Here is a 10139-nt window from a genome sequence, read left to right as displayed (position 1 = left end):
ATATATATATATATATATATATATATATATATATATATATACATATATATATCGGCGTAGGCTCAATGGATGGATATGTATGTACGTGTGTGGATAGACATACATACATACATATATGTGTGTGTGTGTGTGTTAAATAAAACGAGACAACATATGTATATATATATGTATATATGTATGTGTGTGTGTGTATATGTGTGTGTGATTGTGTGTGTGTGTGAAATAAATCGAGACAACAAAACCAAGGCTGTGTGGAATTTTCAGGACATTTATAAAGAAAAAGTTAGTCTTACAGCTGTTTCTGAGATATTAAGGATATCCTTTCATCGGAGACGATGTGAGATGGTTAAATCTGAGGGAAATATTAGAGTTCATTATAAAGAGTTATTTAGGAAAATGAAGCAGATAAGGAGTATATAGGGAAATAAGAGAATGAATGTAGAAATAAAAAATAAAAATATATAAAAATGCTATAGTTGCAGTTCCATTATCCATGGAAAGTGATGTGTAGAAGTGGTGGAAATGTTTCTTGTCCGTAGTATGTAAATTCCAATTGGAGTTCATATTTCGTCATCACAAATGGAAAGTGTATTACAATACCTGGTCCTGAATTTAGATGAGATGAACGGTGCCTTTGATGCAACACAATGGCATCCAGTTCTGGTATTTGTATAACACTTGATACCGGAATTAAGTACTAGCTCTTCCAGAATGTTCCAAACGTAGCTTATTACATATTTGTCGCGTCTTCTTTCCAGGGAGCAATGTCATGGTTGTTCAACCTCACCCTGTATTTCTTCTGTGTGGCACTGTTACAATTTTTTAGTGTAATGGCGTTGGACCGTTTCAAACTCCACTGCTAGTCGTCCAGGCGACTAACAACAAAGGTCCTCCACAGGGTCAACATAACTGCTTGGCTTCTTGTCTTGAAGGACCTTAGTGTCCATTTTGCTAGTTGTCTGCACTTTGTTGCCATCTTGGCTATGGACATCTGAAATGATGCATCATTACAGATGCTGATCCCCAAGTTTCTCACTTTCTGTGACTCTGAGATTGCAGTGCCTTCGGGTTATTTATATGCAGGCTGAAGTGCATTTGTGAGCTGATAGCGCAGTGTTTGAAATTTTCCGGCATTAAACTGCGTGTCATTTTCTTCAGCTCATTTGTATACTGCATTTAAGTCCGACAAGTAAGCTTGGAACATCATCTGGGTACTTTATTATCTGCGATGATTTTGTATCATCGAAGTAGCTAGCGACATTGGCTGTCTGAGTGACCATGGCCATGTCTAAGAGAGATATTATAACCAATTAATGACTCCGAGACAGTTACCTGAGGGACGCTGCTCAGAATTTGTGTCTCCTCAGAGAGGGGCACCATTGGCTGCAACCGCCTGACTACTATCTTTTAGGTAGTGCTGTCCTGGGTCAAGAAGGTGACTGCCGGAAAGCCCTATGTCTGGCAACAGGACTGTGCACCATGCCATACAAGAAGGAGAACCCAGTGATGACTGTCAGGCAATTTCTGCGACCGCATTACTCCTAACATCTGCAGCCACTCAGTTTACCAGCTATGCCAAGCGCTCAAAGTTTGTGACATACCATGTTATGACCTACCTTATTAAAAACTTTTGCGAAGTCAAGACGTATCCCAATGACAGCTGAATGGTCAACCCTGTCATAGTACAGTAAGATCTGTGTGAGACAGCTTCTTCCTGGACGGAAGCCATGCTATGTATCGTTCAGTAAACCATTTTCTGACGATTCGTTCCATGACTTTTCTGATATGTGAAGTCAGAGAGATTAGCTTATAGTTTTTAGTCTCTGCCCTGCTCCCACCTTTGTGGATATGACATATGATGCCTTCTTTTAGCTTTTTAGGAAGTTTACCAGTTGCAAGGAAACTTTGAAAAAGTATCTGAATTATGGTTTCGCTAAAGCTTACTTATACAACCTCAGGAGAACTGCTGAGACGCCATCGAGCCCAGTTGCTGAGTATAAGCTCATTTCTTCTATAGCTGCTGTTATATCAATGTCGATGTAATCGAGGAATGCCACTTTTATCTGCAGAGCTGTAATGTTAAAGAATTCAGTCAGGTTTTTTTCATCTGCATGTGTCGCAGGGGTAGGTAAAATATTTTTAAATTGTTCACTGAGCTCTCCTCTTAACCTTCTCGGGTCTGCGGTCAGTGAGTCATTCCTTTGGGACAACGGTCCTATTTTGTATTGTACTGTGATTATTTCTTTTGCAAATTTATAGAAAGTTTCAGGGTATGTTTTATGCTTGCTTTCCACTTGTAACCAGTAAGCTTTCGCACAGTTTCGCTCATAAACGGTTAAACAGAAGCTATGGCAGAAATCAATGGTCATTCAGTGAGGTCGAACCCAGAACATTTGCTTGAAAGACAAACTTCTCACGCACAGAGGTATTCCTGCACCTAAAACTAACATGTTTTATATATTATATGAAGAGTTATTTTTTATCCAAACATAAAAATTATTTGTAGCACATAAGCGGTTATTTTAAAAGGTTCCATAAAATATTCAGAATTGTGGCCTTGAGTTGAAAGTTTTCAGCTATGAACAAATATGTGTCTACACTAAGTGATAACCTAAATTCTTTTAGTTTTGCGACAACCCTTATAAACATCGAAAATACAAAATTTTCTGCAAATAGAGAATATTAAATTTGTTCCCCCAGCTGGTTTTGAAATTATTGAATTAAAAGTATATCTGTTTGGAAATAAATTTCCTAAATATAACTAAAAAGTTATATACTTATAATCGGATATTTGTGTCCTCTGTGTGTGTGTGTGTGTGTGTGTGTGTGTGTGTGTGTGTGTGTGTGTGTGTGTGTGTGTGTGTGTGTGTGCGTGTGTGTGTGTGTGTGTGTGTGTGTGTGTAAGTGTGTGTGTGTAAGCGTGTGTGTGTAAGCGTGTGTGTGTAAGTGTGTGTGTGTGTCCATAAACCTTTGTGTGTGCGTGTGTGTTTATGTTCATAAACCTTTGTGTGTGCGTGCGTGTGTACATATACTTATCCATACATGCATGTATACATACATACATATACTCATACATACATATACTCATACATACAAGCATACATGCATACATGTATCTACATGTGTGCGAGCGTGAGTCTGCGAAAGAATGAGAGAATAGAGAGAATGAAATAGAATGTCTTTATTGCCATTCCTCCAAAATATATATACTACATAAATTACAATTTGGCTTCATAAAACTTTGAGGTTTCTCAAATTGAAAACAGACAGGATCAATAAAAGAATAAAATAACACTATGTATGCACAAGAATATTGCTTTTTTTCCTCTTTTTCTCAGTCTCGAAGCGTACACCATTGTACGTCTACTTAGTAACTCTCTCATCAATACGTCACCAAGTAAGATCTATGATCTGCTGATGAGATCTAATAAAACTGGAATGTGCACAGTACATGCCCCAACTCTTAACTTCATATTTGTCAATCTGTAATATTGCAGTTTTACTTGACGCTTTTTATTTCGTTGCTTCTTATATATAGGGAGAATTCACAAAAAAAACAAAAAATGAAGACAGGTGGTATAGAAAACAAACAGACGTATTAGTATAACGCTCGGGAATTGAAAAGTCTTTAACGTTTCGAGCCTACGCTCTTCCACAGAAAGGAACACAGAAAGAAACAAAGAGAGAAACAAGCAGAGAAAAAAATGTGTGTAGTGGTTAGCGAGCTATCATTTTGAATGCCGGACAGAAGGGTCACACAGGAGAGCGTCTGGAGATGCAAGGAGTCAAGTTACAAATTTATAGAACTTCACAAGAAGATGAACTCGGAATCCACAACCGACGTAGCTCTGCTGTTATTGTATGTCATGAAATTGTCGTCAGAGACATTGACCGGAAAAGCGGTACCAACATCAAGAACAAGCTAATAACATACATTCGGCTTGCAGATGATACTGTGCTCATTGAAGGGACCTCAGTTCAGCTGCAGACCATGTTGACAAGCTAGACACCTGGAGTTTAGCAGTAAGTCACAAAATCTGTCACTGGAAAACAAAATATATGCTGTTCGAAAGTGTAACACAAAAGCCGAAACAGTTAAATTAAGAAGATGAAGGTGTGCATCTTTTCAGTACTAACAATAATCATATACCGAGACATGAACGCAAATTAAATATGTGCTCAAAGAACATCTGAACAAAACTCTGTATGCCAATCTCTTCAAGAGCACTGTCCCATCTGCTTTCTTATACGTAAGTGAGACGTGGACGAACAGGAAAGAGAAGAGCGACTGGCTACCACACAGAGAGCAGTAGAAAGATACATGTTAAGAATATCATTGCGTGAGCAAATCCGAAACTAGGATACCCACGAATGAAGTGATGCAAACAATGTGCTCACGGAATACCGAGAATGCTATATTAGCTTCAAGAAATGAGCTCGTGTAGTTGTTGGATGATATCCAAGCAAAAGTCTAGAAGAGACAACTCATAAGTTTCCACGACGATGGAAAGATGATTTAACCAAACAATTCGAACCCAAATGGAAACGAAGGGCGCGAATAAAGGGAAAGTGGAAGTGCATTGTTACCAGCAATGTATAAGGACACGATAATCTGCTCGTTAAAGGAGATGAAGGAGGTAGATCATCCTACATATGAAAGGAAGTATAACAATAGATTAATACTGCCTTGAATTGGATAGTTCTCTATCGTTATTTGCTCATTTTTTTCTTCCTTTTGCAGAAAAGAATGAAGTCTCAAACTTTCTGAATAGGAATCTAATTAATTGGTATTCGGTTGTCATGTGTAACCCGCGCTGCAAAAATAAAAGTGTGCAGTTGTTTGTAGTACATATCCTAGGGATCGTGGAAAACAACACAGCTGGAACTATTAATACAATTCTTCATTGTCCACAAAGACATTTTCGGCAAGGTTTGAAGAGAATGCAACATATAATGGAGTAGAAACTTGCCTGGGGCGTTTCGAATCTGGTGTGGGACCTATTATTTTGTTTATTCTTGCGTCATTATTCTCATGGTCGCTCTCCTTCAAAGGCATATGACAATCAATTACAGTTTCAAACTGATTTCTTTAGAAATATGATATTAGGATGGATTACACTCAAAAATATGTATTTTAATATCCGTATTTTTATTATTTTTACCACGCTAACACAAAACATCGTAAATAACTAATCTATAACATAACATAACTGACAGCAAATTAACTTACTATTTCGAGATGTTTTAGTGAACCACGCCTCTTCAAGAATTTATTTTACATATTTAATCTAGTTTTCCAAGAATGTAATTTTACTGCTATTAATCGTTTCTAACAGATATAAGGCCTCAAATTTTACAGTGCAGTATTGACGATTATATTGATATTAGTGTTTGACTGGTACTTTATTTCAGCCGTAAGAAAAAGACTTCACACTGGAATTTGATCAGATCGAAAAGAACTTTCACTAAATACCTGAATATATTTCGTCTCACGCTCTTACGATTCTGCCAATCTACCACACGAATGTTATTGCTAATAATTACTTTTAACTCAGACAAGACAAAAAATTGGGTGAAAACGAGACATCTTGTAATCTCTGGTAGAATTAAAAGGAAAGATAACCTCGGCGAGATTTGAACTTTGAACGTAAAGAGGCGAAACAACTCTGCAGAGCCTTTTCTTTTCCAATATTCTAAGGATTCTGTCAATTTACCATCCTTGTATAATCAATTAAAGCGACTCCAGTGCTTAACTAGTACTTTATTTCATTAACCCCGGTGAGTTGGAAAGCAGAGTTGTCTGCGATTGTATTTAAACTCAGAATGCAAAAATTCGTAACTAAATATGGTAAGGTATTTTGTTGATGCTTTAACGATTCTAACAACTCATCACGTTTATTTTACTGCTGTGTCTATCAATGAAATAAGGAAACTTTTCAAGAAATTAGAGACTACTATTTCAGTAAAGGGTATATGATAGTTTTATTGCAGTATGAACTTTTTCAGGGAAAACATTTCAAATTTCAAAGATGGGTGCTTATTGAGAGTAAAGTCAGAAAAGTTAAAAGAAAACTATAAAGGGCTGAAATAATAGAGAACTAGACTAGAACCTGCATTTCATTAAGTTTTAAGTATTTCAGGGAAGATGTTAATGAAGAGTTCTAATTTTTATCAAAAAGAACTTAAATCTAAACACTAAAAATGTATCCCTAAATGGTCACTCAACATGCCAGAAAAAAATAAACCAAATCTCCCTTATATGACACACTAACCGTGTTTAAAAACGGATACGTTAGGTAATGTAGTTCTAGTACACAATAACTGAAGACCAGATGAAATGACTGGAATGCCAGATGATATGACTGGAATGACTGAGTAAATCATAGATCTACTCAGTCAGAGCAAACCCGGCAAACATAGCAACAATAACAACAACTAACAAATCTAAATTATGACTGGGTATTCTTCATCATGACTATAGTAATTTAAATGAAGGTATGAAATTTCACCAAGTAATGTGCCTGGCATAAATCACTTGCGTAACTTCGTGATATTTTGTATAATTAGCATCCACAACAGAATTGTCTCCTGGAAAAATGTAGTGTTGATGAGACTGCTTTCTGTTAATGTTGTAGACATAGGAAAATCTATGTAAGATATCGATGCCTGCAAGAATCTAAGAATAAAATAACAATTCTTTGTTGTAACAAAGCAGCTGAAATTGGATACAAAGGAGTATGGTATTTGGAAATTGTAATAAGTATATTTATCCAAAGGCTTATAAAGAGATGATATTTATTCTTTAAAAATACTGAGGCAACCGAAAAGCATGAGTAAAACAAAACTGTTTCTTGATATTTGAGTGAGGAAGCTAACATACTTAATAGAGTGAACCATAAAAATACTTAATTATAATTACATATAATATAATGAAGTATATATATATATATATCGTTGATTTTTGGTGTCGCATGGCCAAAAATTACCGTGAATTTTTTTAGAGACACTTTCAAATTTATCAGAATATCGGACTGATGATTTTGGAATAGGGATTTTTCATTCTCTTAACCATGAAACGATCGTATCCGATTAACTAAAGACTTGTTTTGTTTATGCTTTCCCCTCCGGTTTTTTGTTCTATGTGTGCCATAAATATCGCCATCCATTTAGAGAAAAATTTGTAGTTTAGAATCAGTAGTTCTTTGACTGCTATTTCTAAATTTTCAGTATGTTGGAGAAGCAACTCAATGCTAATCCCTGTATATTTATGATTATATATATATATATATATATATATATATATATATAATATACTGAAAATAAAAATTAGCAGCTTTAATGGTAATTCTTATCAATTAAGACATGTAAGACAGCTCCAGTACCTAAACTGATTCAAAGTAAAATACGGAGCGCGTAGTTGCGAGTGAGTCTGATCATTAGTAGGTACGTTGACAATTCTGGATGTACATCAACCTTAAAAGACTTCTTCACCAAAACATTTTGATATGAACTTTCCAGGCTTAGAATAACTAAGAGAATATTTTGTAGATCTTTCAGTGAAAAAAATATATTCATTTAATATAAAATAATAACATAGAGGATTTTCTTAGGGTTACTTCTTTATGGAGCCATATGAAGAACATAGAGTTAAGTAGTAGGTTTGAAAGTTCATTTAATAAGAAGCTAGAACTGTATTATAACTCTACTGGCCTTTACCTAAATTGTCTTGCTTTTAGTGTGCTTTTAGATAATGGTTTTCTTTCAATATAATAATTCAGTTCCCTTTAATGCATAGCTTTCAAGATAATGTCATTTGGACGTACTTACTGATTCAGTTTTGTGATCGAAATATATACAGGTCTGATTGTTGCATTTTCAAATGAGAAGTCTCTAACAGAATTCGTTATTGCGTTCGTTTGCTTTTGTTTGAGGTAAAATTGAATAAATAATACAGCAAGGTGATTGGTACAAATTAAGATCAAGCTTGACGAGGAAGACAGGTTTCTAACATCGTCAGTCATTTTCGTAGTTGTAGCTATACAGCTTATCTAAATACAAGTATGCGCTGAAAAATTTTATAAAGAGATGATAATTATTCTTCAAATCTACTGCGACAACTGGAATATACTGTATTCCAAGCTTTTTGAAATGTGACTGATAAGTCCGAGTTTATTAATCCAATGTTAGATTCTGCGATGACTCAGTCACGCAGAGATAAAAGTGTTTCGGTATAGCGTTATTTGGCCATAACCTTATCAAATTTCTTGTAAAATTTTTTAGAAGCTGTTGCATGATTTTGATTGCTCTAATGCAACTATTTCGTGTAAAGTGAAAAAATTCAATGAAAGCTTATAAGGTACCTATTTACCACACTACTGAACTAACAATGATTACCTCATGTTTCACAACTAAATTATAACAGCAACAAAATGTCAACTGTAGACGTGTTTTCATCTCAATTTTCAAACTTTTTGTTTCATGTAGAAAACAAAGTTAAAATTATAAAGAAAGTAAAAATCAACACTGCAGTGTGGTTATAAATATCTTTTGTTTCTTTTTTCATTTTTCCCTTTTCGCAGTTGCTGGTAAAATAAAAAAAAAAGTCGCTGTTTCTGGTTTTTTTTTTTTTTGTAATCATTATTATTTCCGTGTGTTTACATCAAAACTAATATCTGTATTTTCTAAATACTCTTCAATCTTCATTACTGCCACTTCCTTTTTCACCAGCAGACTTTTCTTTAACAATGAACCCTATGAAGCTACAAGCACACAAAAAATTACTTACTCAGCGTGTGCCCATTGCGAGGGCGCAGAATTGCGTGGATCCTGCATTTTCATTGGTGGTTTCCTGTCGAGTCTTCGCGCGTAGTAACGCAATTAAAAACAACTATTTTAGGACTGGGATAGTGATCTGAGGGAGTGGGGAGAGGTCACATTCCAGTGTTTATTCCGTCGTATTTTCAGTGCTTTTATTCTAAATTTTATTCACGCGTACACATATATATATGTGTATGAAAACGGATATGCATGCGTATACATACACATCTATGTGTGCGAGGGTTTGATAACATTAATATGAACTTTAAACTTATATTCATACATAAATTTATATGTGCAAGTATATATATATATATATATGTGTGTGTGTGTGTGTGCGTGTGTGTGTGTGTGTGTGTGTGTGTGTGTGTATACATGAGCATATATTCGTATAAGCACATATATACATATATATTTGTATATATATATATATATATACATATATATACATGTATGTATGTATGTATGTATGTATGCATGTATGTAAACGTATATTCATGATGAATTCCATGTGCAATGGTTACACAATTGCATGCACTTCCAGAAGAGAAGTGTGATCAAAGATTTATTATAGCTTAAGTACTCAAATACCTTCTGGGTGCCATAAATTTCGACGCATTTATATACTGTCAGCGAGGAAAAGGCAGCCTTTAGTCTTATTAACCTTTTTTGGATACGAAGAAGATAAGTTAAATGCTTGTTGCTTTATTTTTCTTAATTACGTAAAGGTGGAAAGCTCTGACTTAGTATTTCGAAGTAAATATTTTTTCTAGCGTGTGTACTATTTACTGTTTGCTTTTTGTGTTTTTATTTTTGTTATTTTCTTTCCGTTTTAGTCAGCAAATATTTAGTAGCAGCATTTAATGACGTAACATAAACAGCATAGAACTAACTGCAGTGAAACGCTTTCGACAAATTTAGGAACTTCATCAGAAATTTATATACTCTTTACTCTTTTATTTGTTTCAGTCATTTGACTGCGGCCATGCTGGAGCACCGCCTTCGGCCGAACAAATTGATTCCGCGATATATTCTTTGTAAGCCTAGTACTTATTCTATCGGTCGCTTTGCCGAACCACTAAGTTCCGGGGACGTTAACACACCAACATCGGTTGTCAAGTGATGGTGGGGGACAAACACAGACACACACAAACACACTCACACACACACACATATATATATGTCGTGGGCTTCTTTCAATTTCCAGAAACGCGTCTATGATTAACTTTAAATGGTTAGTTTTCATTGTTTTTTCTTCTTGTTTTTGCCTTTGTGAGTTACAAGTAATGCTATCTGTTGGAGTCTCAGCTTTTTTAACAGCT

This window comes from Octopus bimaculoides, chromosome 3 (assembly GCF_001194135.2).
Source record: "Octopus bimaculoides isolate UCB-OBI-ISO-001 chromosome 3, ASM119413v2, whole genome shotgun sequence".
Taxonomy (NCBI): Eukaryota; Metazoa; Mollusca; class Cephalopoda; order Octopoda; family Octopodidae; genus Octopus; species Octopus bimaculoides.
This window is presented reverse-complemented; position numbering follows the sequence as displayed.